The sequence below is a fragment of the Triticum aestivum genome, chromosome 7D (genome assembly GCF_018294505.1).
Source record: "Triticum aestivum cultivar Chinese Spring chromosome 7D, IWGSC CS RefSeq v2.1, whole genome shotgun sequence".
In the NCBI taxonomy this organism is placed as follows: Eukaryota; Viridiplantae; Streptophyta; class Magnoliopsida; order Poales; family Poaceae; genus Triticum; species Triticum aestivum.
In genome coordinates, this window is record NC_057814.1 from 38,714,004 (window position 1) to 38,724,590 (window position 10,587).

Below are 10,587 nucleotides of genomic sequence, written 5' to 3' on the forward strand. Positions count from 1 at the left end.
GGTGCCCTAGGAGGGGTTCCCCGCATTCACCGGTTGTACCGGTGTCTAGTGCGGAAGTACCGATTCCATGCTTTTCTGCACATAACGGTTGGATCTTGGGGGCCTATTTAAGGAGGTGCTTCTCCTACCTCCCACCTACCTCTTGCCTCTCTCTCTCTCCTCCATTACTGCCATTAAAGCTTTCTTGCCCGATCTCTCTCCCTAGCCACCCAAACTTGTTGATTTGCTAGGGAATGAAGGAGGAGACCTAGATCTACACTTCCACCAAAGGATATTTGATTCCCCCATACTTTCTTGTGTGGATTTTGTTACTCTTGGCTGCTTGGGCGCCCTAGACGGAAGAGGTCACTTCGGAGCCACATTCCATTGTGGTGACGCTCCGAGGTTTCGTTGGGAGCCTCCAATTAAGTTGTGGAGAGAGCCTCAACCTTGTTTGTAAAGGTCCGGTTGCCGCCTTCAAGGGCACCAATAGTGGAATCACGGCATCTCGCATTGTGTGAGGGCGTGAGGAGAATACGGTGGCCCTAGTGGCTTCTTGGGGAGCATTGTGCCTCCACACCGCTCCAACGGAGATGTACTTCCCTTCAAAAGGAAGGAACTTCGGTAACACATCCTCGTCTCCAGCGGCTCCACTCTTGGTTATCTCGTGCCTTTACTTGTGCAAGCTTATTTGTGTTATATCCCGTGCTTGCTTGTGTGCTTGTTGTTGTTGCATCATATAGGTTGTTCACCTAGTTGCATATCTAGACAACCTATCTTGTTGCAAAGTTTAATTTGGTAAAGAAAAGCTAAAAATTGTTAGTTGCCTATTCACCCCCCCCCCCTCTAGTCAACTATATCGATCCTTTCACTAGTTGATTTAGAATATTCTGATTTAGTTGATTTAGTATGCTAGTTGATTTAGTAGGCTAGTTGATTTAGTAGGCTTGTTGATTTAGTTGATTTAGTATGCACCATTTTATTGTTATTTTTTTTACATGGATAGCTAGATGCTTTTGTTTTTCTGTAATAACTTATTTTTGGCAAAATGTAGGTGCCAGTTTAGTTAACTTTGCCACTTGTTTTTTTAATCAATTATCTTAGACAATAGGGGCAAAATTAGATGAAATGTCTTGGTAGGTGGTACCCTGATTTGGTAGATATTTGTGAAAAGTTTTTTCGGCAATAGGTGCCACCGAAATGCTTTGGTAGGTGGTACCTTGTCATCTAATATGTTACTAGATCTTAGGATTATAATTGTCCATCAAATTGCTTCTCGTGGAAGAACCAAAAATATCACATGCTACTGTTTTTCTTTCCTGTGAAGTGGATCGTTGATCCTTTGCTCATATTGCTTTAGGAAAATGACGCCACCACCACCACCACCATGTCGACTGTGCAAGTCAAGGTGCGCCAGCAGCCTTGCAACTGGCAAGCTGTTCGGCATCTACTTCCAGCCGAGTTTTCGTCATGCGGTGGTAAGAAATTAGATGAAATGTAACACCTATTTTATTTTTAGTGTTGGCATTACTGCATTGTGTCATTTTGCTTTTTTACACAAATCGTCCCATGCAATGTGAGGTTGAAATTCAACAAGCTAACAGGAGACACTGTGACATTTGAGGCTCCTGGGGGGCCGTACACTATGGAGGTCGAGAAAGAACGCAATATGTCGCAGATTGGAGGAGATGGATGGGCCCGTTTCCTCGCCCGCATGCGTCTTACTAGTGGTGAGTTGATCAGCTTCTCCTTCAGAGCAGAAAGACCCAAGTTGGTTGTCATTTATATCAACCTGGTGAAAGATGATGAAGATGACGAAGATGATGAAGATAATGAGGACCCACTCGATGAAGATGATGAGAACCCACTTCATGAAGCCATCGTAGCTCAAAGAATGAGGCTGAGCGAGGAGGAGGTGTGCAACCTATGGGACATATTTCCACCACGCGATGACTTTGTCGGGGTGCCATTCGTGACCCGCCTGACAAGTACCATGGTCGATCGGCATGAAATGGTATGTTATACTGACTGTAGTAATTTGATGATATATATATATATATATATATATGCTTTATTGTTATACTTACAAATGCAAATTATCCGATGATATGCTTAGTGAATACGATGATATGTTTAGTGTAGAGTCCAATGATATGTTGTGTGGAATCTAGTCGATGATATGCTTTAGTGTAGAGTCTGATTACATGCTTATTAGTGTAGAATCCAAGGAACTATTAATAGTGTAGGTAATCCATATATACTTATTAGTAGAATTAATGCTTAATTAGTACAAATGTGTAGTACTGTGTCTTTTGATAGTGTAGAAATCTATACTTAATAGAAATATATTTGCAAGAGTATGTGCAAGGTTATTTATTAATTGATATGTTTTTCTTATTCAAAAAATGCTAAAGAACCTATCTGTGAGTTGTGGTATCGAGCCTAATGAAGAAGGCTCAGCTGGACTACGCCTTACCGCAAGGGGCTCCGTCACCACCTGTACTTACCGCATGGACACAGACGGTCGCACACACTTAAACTCGGTTGGGTGGAAGAGATTCCTCGTTGGCAAGAATCTTCGTGTTGGACAGGCCATCCTAATTACTATCAGAAACACCCACCGCCCAGGCTTGAGGATGATGATCGTCGTCGATATCATCTAGAACTACATATGTGTGTGTGGCTATATCATCTAGAACTACATATGATGATCGTCGTTGATATCATGTAGAACTACATATGATGATCGTCGTCGATATCATCTAGAACTACATATGATGATTGTCGTCGATATCACCTTGTTCTGCTTGAGGATGCATGTTGACTATATATGAAATTGTTATCTAGTACTCCCTCCGTTCCAAATTACTCGTCGTGGTTTTAGTTCAAATTTGGACTAAAACCATGACGAGTAATTTGGAACGGAGGTAGTACTACCTAATACCTATAATGCTTTATGAAATTGATATCTAGTAGTACCTAGTATCTGGAAATTGCAGTTTATTGAAACTGAAACTGGGTAGGAAGCTGGGGGGAAATGATGAAACACATAGCAGTAGTGTGGGGCTAGGAAAACGCTACAGCTAACTAGTAGTAGCGTGTTCTGGAAAAGCGCTGCTGATATAGTCAATAGTAGTAGCGCGGGTACAGGCCGCGCTACTACTAACAGTTAGCTGTAGCGCCTTATTAGTAGCGCGGGTGCCCGCGCTGCTGATAGCCTCAAAACCTGCGCTACTACTAGGGTTTTCCCTAGTAGTGTAATGGGATCTTCTCTGTGAGAACAGCGTACCATGAGGAATGGGCACATAAGTATAAAGGACAATCTGGGGCAAATTTCACGTCAACTAGTGCTATGCAACCAAAGATTTGGGATCAATTATGGAAGCTGCAGGTACCGCGGAAAATTCAGATTTTTTGTTGGCGTGCTTTACGAGGTATTGTGCCTTTAAAATCAATTCTAACAAATAAGCACATCCCGGTTAGCGATGAATGTCCAATCTGCCGTAAAGGACCAGAAGATATGCGACACCTCTTATTCCAATGCGACTTGGCGAAGAGTCTCTGGGCGGGGTTTGGACTACTTGATCATATAAACTTTGTTTTGCAGATTTACAGATTCAGATCAACGGTTCTTGAATTTTTATTGTTAGAGCCAGACTTACCACTGGAGATCATGCCAACTATAAACTGTAAGGAGATTATTGCAGCTGGATCCTGGTACCTTTGGTGGCTGCGACGTCAACATACTCATCATGATTCATGTCCTCCCCCATTTCGGTGGACTAGCTCGGTCCTAGCGATCGTCGGAGATTATTTGAAATCAACAAAGAAAGAAGTAGTAACAGAACATAAGTGGATGAGACCCCAACCAAACTTTATTAAGCTGAATGTAGATGGATGCTTCCATGCAGATGTCCGTGCTGGTGCCACAGGAGCTATTTTGCGTGATGAGAAGGGGCGGTTCATAGCTGCACAGTGCAGAGTTGTCCATCATTAGGGATGGCAACGGGGCCCCATACCCGCCAAACCCATGGGGATTTCATCTATTAGGGGGTGGGGATGGGCGAAAAACATCCCTATGGGGATATTTACCAAATTAATTTATTCCTCATAGGGTATAACGGGGATGGGGACAATATCCTATTCCCCAGACCCAATACCCATCGGGGACCCGATTAGTAACTATGACACTGCGGTCAACCTTAAAATATTCACAAACAAACTTGCGGAAAAAAAACTCTGAAAAAAAAACCTTAAATCTATCTCACGTCCTCACCTCAGCTGCCACCATGACCAAGAAGTCGGTACGACCTAGATATGCATTAGTAGGACAAGGATAACACCATTTTATGTATGTTGATTATTGGGTGTCATATTATGTATATGAGTATTTGTTTATGGGGATGGGGACCCTAATGGGCCCCATTCCCCGGTGGGGCATGGGTATGGGGAAATTTCATCCCCAATGGGAATGGGGATGGGATGATAGGAAATAGATTGGGATGGGCATGTTGTAGATATCCCCATAGGGGATTGTCCCCATTGCCATCTCTATCCATCATGCTGCTGATGTGATGACAATTGAAGCAATTGCTCTGCGTGATGGTTTATCATTTGCAAATTCCCTGGGTTTCAATAGAATTGAAGCTGAATCTGACTCGATAAATGTGGTGAATTATTGTCAAGGGCAAGACCAATGGTGGGATGCATCACCAGCGATTTTTCCTGACTGGCATAGATACGGCAACGTTAATTGGGAAGGTCATCTTCAAGCATTGTTTCCGTGATGCAAATTCAGTAGCACATGAGCTAGCTAAATTTAGTTTTTGTAATAAACGTAATGAGAGCTGGTGTAATGAACCACCTGGGTTCTTACTTAGTCAGCTGGTGAACGATGTAATTGTTTTTTGATCTAATAAAGCTAGCCATGATGGCCTTCCCTCAAAAAAACTCCAGATCTTTTTGCGTTGGATGAAGCGAGCGCTAGCACTTTTCTTATTTTATTCCCGTAGCGCCTCTAATCAAGTTTAGGCCTTGTACAATGGGAGATGCCTAGGGAGATGCTTATAAAAATAAACCGGGCTTTCCTTAAGCACCGGTGCTTATTTGTATAGGATATCCTGTAGAAATAGGCACCGGTGCTACAGAAAAATTCGGTTTATTTTTTCTAAGCACCTCCCTAAGTATCTCCCATTGTACAAGGCTTTAGCGTTGGAAGCATAGACTTTTAGACAGATGCTAGGTAATTAAATCATTTATTTTAATATGTTAAGCGTCTAAGCAAGCGCTTTTCATTGGACATGCCCTTAGTGAGAGTTGAGAGTTGGGGTATGGGAAGCTATCGGCCAATACAGTAATGTTGAGGTCTCGAAGCCGCACTACAAGTTTAAGCTGATGAGCTCCATCGTGCCATCATGCTTCCTAATCAAATGGGCATCGCATGAAATAGTTTTACGTACTCCCTCTGTTCCGAAATGTAAGTCGTTTAAGGGTTTGACGTGTAAATTTCGTAACGCTACGAGAATTTTTCACTTTCCAGAAATGCCCTCCCACCACCGCTCGCTCTCACCCACTCGAGCTCACTCTCTCGTTCCCCTCTCACCCACCCGGCCACCCCTCTCTCGCTCCCCTCCAGATCCCCGTCGTCGCCGGCCTCTCCTCGCCATCGTCACCGCTGAGCCACCCCGCTTCCTCTCTTTCTCCGCACCACCGAGCCACCCCGTTTCCTCCCACCGCCAGAAATCCACCACCCGTAGGTCAAAAGCTTGATTTTTTAGGCGCCGGCGATGAGCTTCTGGCCGGCGGAGGCGCTGGATCCGCGTGCTTCGACGCCGGCGACGAAGCGACATGGATCCGGGCGGGATGCTGCTGGAGGACTTCGGGCTGTGGGTGGACCTGGTGCGGCGCATCCGCGAGGTGCTGGCCAACTACCCGGAGGGCACCACCGCGCTGCGGGACGGCGGGAGCTCATCCAGAACGCCGACGATGCCGGGGCCTCGTGCGTCCGCCTCTGCCTCGACCGCCGCGCCCATGGGTCCCGCTCGCTGCTCGCCCCCGCGCTTGCGCAGTGTACGCCAGCAACGACGCCGCCTTCACCGACGAAGAGTTCGCCAGCATCCCCCGCATCGGCGGCCGCAAGAAGTCCTCCCAGGCCTGGAAGACCGGCAGCAAGATGGGCGCTAGCTACACTCTCTATCGCTGCCGAGCTCTGCTTCGAGCTGCTGCTCTTTCAATTTGAGCTGCGCTAGCTAAGCTCTTTCAATCTGAACCAGTACGTGTTCATTTTCTACTCGTACGAATGTTGCTGCTGTTTTGTGTTGTCACCTACGAATGCTGCTGCTAATTTGAGTTCTACTGTTAATTTGAGAACAATATGCTTAGCAAGGACCCACTGTTAATTTGGAGTAGCAACTGTACTCCATTGAAGTACTGTTACTGTTAATTTGCAAACTGAATTTGGAGTAGCAGCATACTGCATTTTGTATACTGAATTTGGAGTAGCAATTTGGAGTATGAAGCAGCTGTATGGATTACTGTTAATTTTGCATACTGAATTTGAGTAAAATTGAGTAGCTCTGTCACTGAATTTGGTTGGTAAAGATGCAGTAGCAGTAGGAGTTTTTACTGCACCTAACTAAGGTAGCTGCTGGGGTTAATTAGTTACCGCGCCTAATTAATTATCATGTGTAATCTGAACTGGTGTGTGTACCAAGTGATGATGGTTCTTAAGTTTAGCATGCATCACCAAGTTAATTGGGCGCCTAATTTCCAACTCTTTTGTGTCAGGAACATATATTCATAATGGAATAAAAACAACTTGCCAAGTTCTTTTGTGACTGGAACATATTCAGAATGGAATAAAAACAACTTGCCAAGTTCTTTTGTGACTGGAACATATTCAGAATTTATTTCTACTCCAGTTCAGTTGCTTAATTTTCTTGGAGTACATTTGCTTAATTTGCTTGGAGTACATTTAACTTGGAGTACTTCAATACTCCAAGATTTGCTTAATTTGTGAACTGGAGTAGTTTTCAGAATGGAATGAAAACTAATGGCAGTACATTTGCTTAATTTGCTTTGAGTACATTTAACTTAGTCCTCTGGTACTCCAAGATTTGCTACTCAAACAAATTTTGAGTACTTGCACTTGCACACAACACTACTCAGCAATTTTCAATTAATTTTCTTGGATTACTCCATCTTGCTCTGTTAGGTTATCTTGCATTTTCTGTTAATTACTCCATCTTGGATACTTGGAGCACTGATGATGATTACTGCTGTTATGTTAGGACTTGCAAGCAGTAGTTTTAGTACTTTAGTGTAGGACTTGCAACAAGAGGAGAGCTACTGTAGTATACTCCTCTTGTGCCCTCCATATTCTTGATCTCTTCTTTTCTCTTCTCTCTTCTACAGTAAATATGAGCCCTACAATAATATGATTTGTGACCTTGAATGCTTTTTTCCATCAGATTGTTTTAAAGAAGGGCTAATGAAAAAAGATGTGTGAGGGTATCAGTCATTCTCATGCCGGCATGCTGCACTTTTCAGCTAGCAGGTTGGTATCTCAACATTTATCCATTCAAGTCATTTCCCATAGTGTTTTTTCGAAGCACTAACTACAGATTTGCATACTAAGAATGGCTGGAGTATTTTATTTACATCAAATTATGTCAAACAGTTTAGATTGTTCAGTCATACCATAGTGTTTAAAAGTTTGGACATTCTGAAGATTCAAATAAAAATAGACATGTGCACAGTTTACTTGATCATGTCAAGTTACAGGTGAAAGTGACCCTCTTATGGGAATAATGAAGTACAGAAATGAGATCGAGTTCAAAGTAAGGCTGGGGTAAAATTTTCAAAGGCCATGATGTACTCCTTCCTGATATTCATGCTCCTGATATTCCTACTCCTATTCCTACTCAATTTTATCTTAAATGAGAGTAGCAATTATTTCTGCCCGTTAATTCATACTCCTGATTTGGAGTACTGATGAAACTAAGTCCAAACCTGTTCTAAATTGACAGTACTTGTTCATCTTTTCTATTGACAGTCCGGTCCAAACCTGTTCTAAATTGACAGTACTTGTTCATCTTTTCTATTGACAGTACCGGTCCAAACCTGTATTGATAGTACATGTTCTACTCAGTGTTCATCTTTCACTGTTCAATATCACTGTTCAGTTTCAGTGTTAAATTTCAGTATTACTCCAAGATTGTACTGCATGCAATTATTCAAGACAAATGATTACAACAAGTTTATGATCATCAAATTGTTTACTCAGATGCAGAGCGAGTACTGGGCGAGGAGATGAACCTAGGCGAGCAAAATTGAGAACTCCGGCTGGAGCAGCTCCTGTCCAGCGGCGAGGACTTCAGCGGCAGCAGCACCTGTGCGTGGGGAGGAACAGCACCTGGGCGCGTGCAGGCGGCAGCTCGCCTCCAACAGTGGGCGGCAGCAGAGCACCGGCTCGCCACCACCAGGGGCCGGCAGCAGAGCACCAGCTCGCCTCCACCAGCGGGCGGCAGCAGAGCACCACCTGGGCACGCGCAGGCCAGGAGGGGCCCCTGGGCGTGGGAGAGGAGGAGCGCCTGGGCAGGGGTGGAGGTGGAGGGCGGGGGAGGAGGCGGAGGTGGAAGGCGGGGATGGAGGCGGAGGTGGAAGACGCCGAGGAAGAAGTCCTCGGCGGGCTGATTCAAAGTTTGAACTGGGGGCATAAAGGTCCATTTGCGCATTTTCACCTGGTCGGAACATATTCCCCAGCGACTTACATTTCGGAACGGAGGGAGTAGATTGCATGACGCTGAAGCACGGAGTAAATTGCAGGAAACAACAATTTTGAAGACTAGGTTAACAGTAAACACTGGCTACATTTCTTTTACAGAAAACATCATGTCTTGTGTAATCGTCTTGCAAAAATTATAGATCGGCGGATTTGGTTTTGTTGGTCGCATTTATGATAGATGGGGCTTGCTAGTCAGGCTTACGTGGCACCAATTTTTCACACCTTTCCGTTGACTCTCTCAAGCATTTCATCGAGCAATCTGTGTGCAGTAGCCGCCACTGCCGCAGATGTTCCTGTTCGGCGTCGAGGCCGACGGCTGCTAGGGCGCATCGGCCGCCGCCACTGCCGTGCATGCCCTTGACGTGGCCGCACAACGGGTCGAGCGCTGGCGCCGGCTAGGCCTCTGCCTCGGCCGGGGCTGGGGCGGGACGGGCGGTGGCCTCAGCCTCCACCTTGGTGCGGCAGCGGTGACGGCGGCCATGGCATCGGCGTCGAAGCCCACGAAGGTGAGCTCGGCGGAGGAGACGGGCTTCGTACAGCGGTGCTGCCGGTCCACGAGCTACCCGCGCGCATGCGAGTGAAGCCTTCTGCCTCGCGCGCAGGACGTCGGCCTCAGCCCGCGCCGGCTCACGCAGGCCGCGCTTGCGGCCGCCGCCACTGCCGCGCACAACTGATCCGCCTACATCGGCTCCCCCTCGTCCTACGCCTCCAAGGGGGGCGGCGCGCACAGAGGAGTCCGGGTCGTGCACCCTGCGCAGCGCGGCGGCGACGAGCCCGGGCACGAGCGAGGTGACGTAGTCCCGCGGGTGCACGACGACGACGAGTGTGAGCAGGCGCTGGTCTTATGGCTGCCCCGCCGGCCGGCCCTCGGCGCTGGGTCCATGGCTCTCGCGCTAGCTTCGGATCCGTGCCTGTGCATTCACCTGGGTGGTCAGGTGAAGATAAGACGAACCAGATTTGTTTTGTTTTTCTTTCCAATAACAGGTGGACCCCACAGGGCCACACACATGATGATAGCATTACCAAAGGTCCCCGTTACATATGAGATAGTAAGCGGTGCCACTTCAGCCTGACCAGCGGGCACCATCTGTCATAAACGCAATCACTAAAGTCAAATCCGCCGATAAGCAGTTTTTATAAAACGATTGCACAAGACGTGATGTTTTCTGCAAAAGAAATATAATATACTAATATTTTCTGTTAAGCTATCCTTTAAAATGATGGTTTCCTGCAATTAACTCCTGAAGCAAGCAATGCTTTCTGCTAACATGGATTACCCGCCCTCGGGATTAAAGTTCAAGCAGTTGAAGTTTGTCCACTCGACGCCATACTACCAGACTGAGTTGACGATCCTACAATATTGTGTAGCCCGTTTGGTGACCAATGATTTAATCGTGTCTTAATGAGTCTAAAAAAGTGTCTTAATGACATATATGTGCTTCACTACAGAACAAATATTTACTAGAAGAACGCCCGTGCGTTGCAACGGGGCCACGTTAACTTTAAAAGTTCAATATCAATTATGTTAATATTACATTTAATATTCTCATACATATTAAGTGACATTGACGACCTTTTTTACCATCAAATTCTCACACACACACCCTCTCCCTCCCTCTTCCTCACTCTCTCTCCCCCTCTCCCTCACTCGGGAGGTGGGACGAAAATAAACCTGGAACAAAGACTACCAACTGAGACATTAGGAGTAGAGATCATTTAGTTGATAAGAATAAATAGAAAACGGTGTTAAAAAGGAGAAACAGATTAGAATACATTGAAAAACCAAAAGGACGATGTAAAAGGGGATTCGCCCTGCCCCCCGG

General features: G+C 45.8%; 1 pseudogene; it reads left to right on the forward strand.

Moving 5' to 3' along the window:
- The first annotated feature begins 5,445 nt into the window (after positions 1-5,445).
- Positions 5,446-8,941, forward strand: LOC123166817 (sacsin-like; annotated as a pseudogene).
- The last annotated feature ends 1,646 nt before the right edge of the window (positions 8,942-10,587 follow it).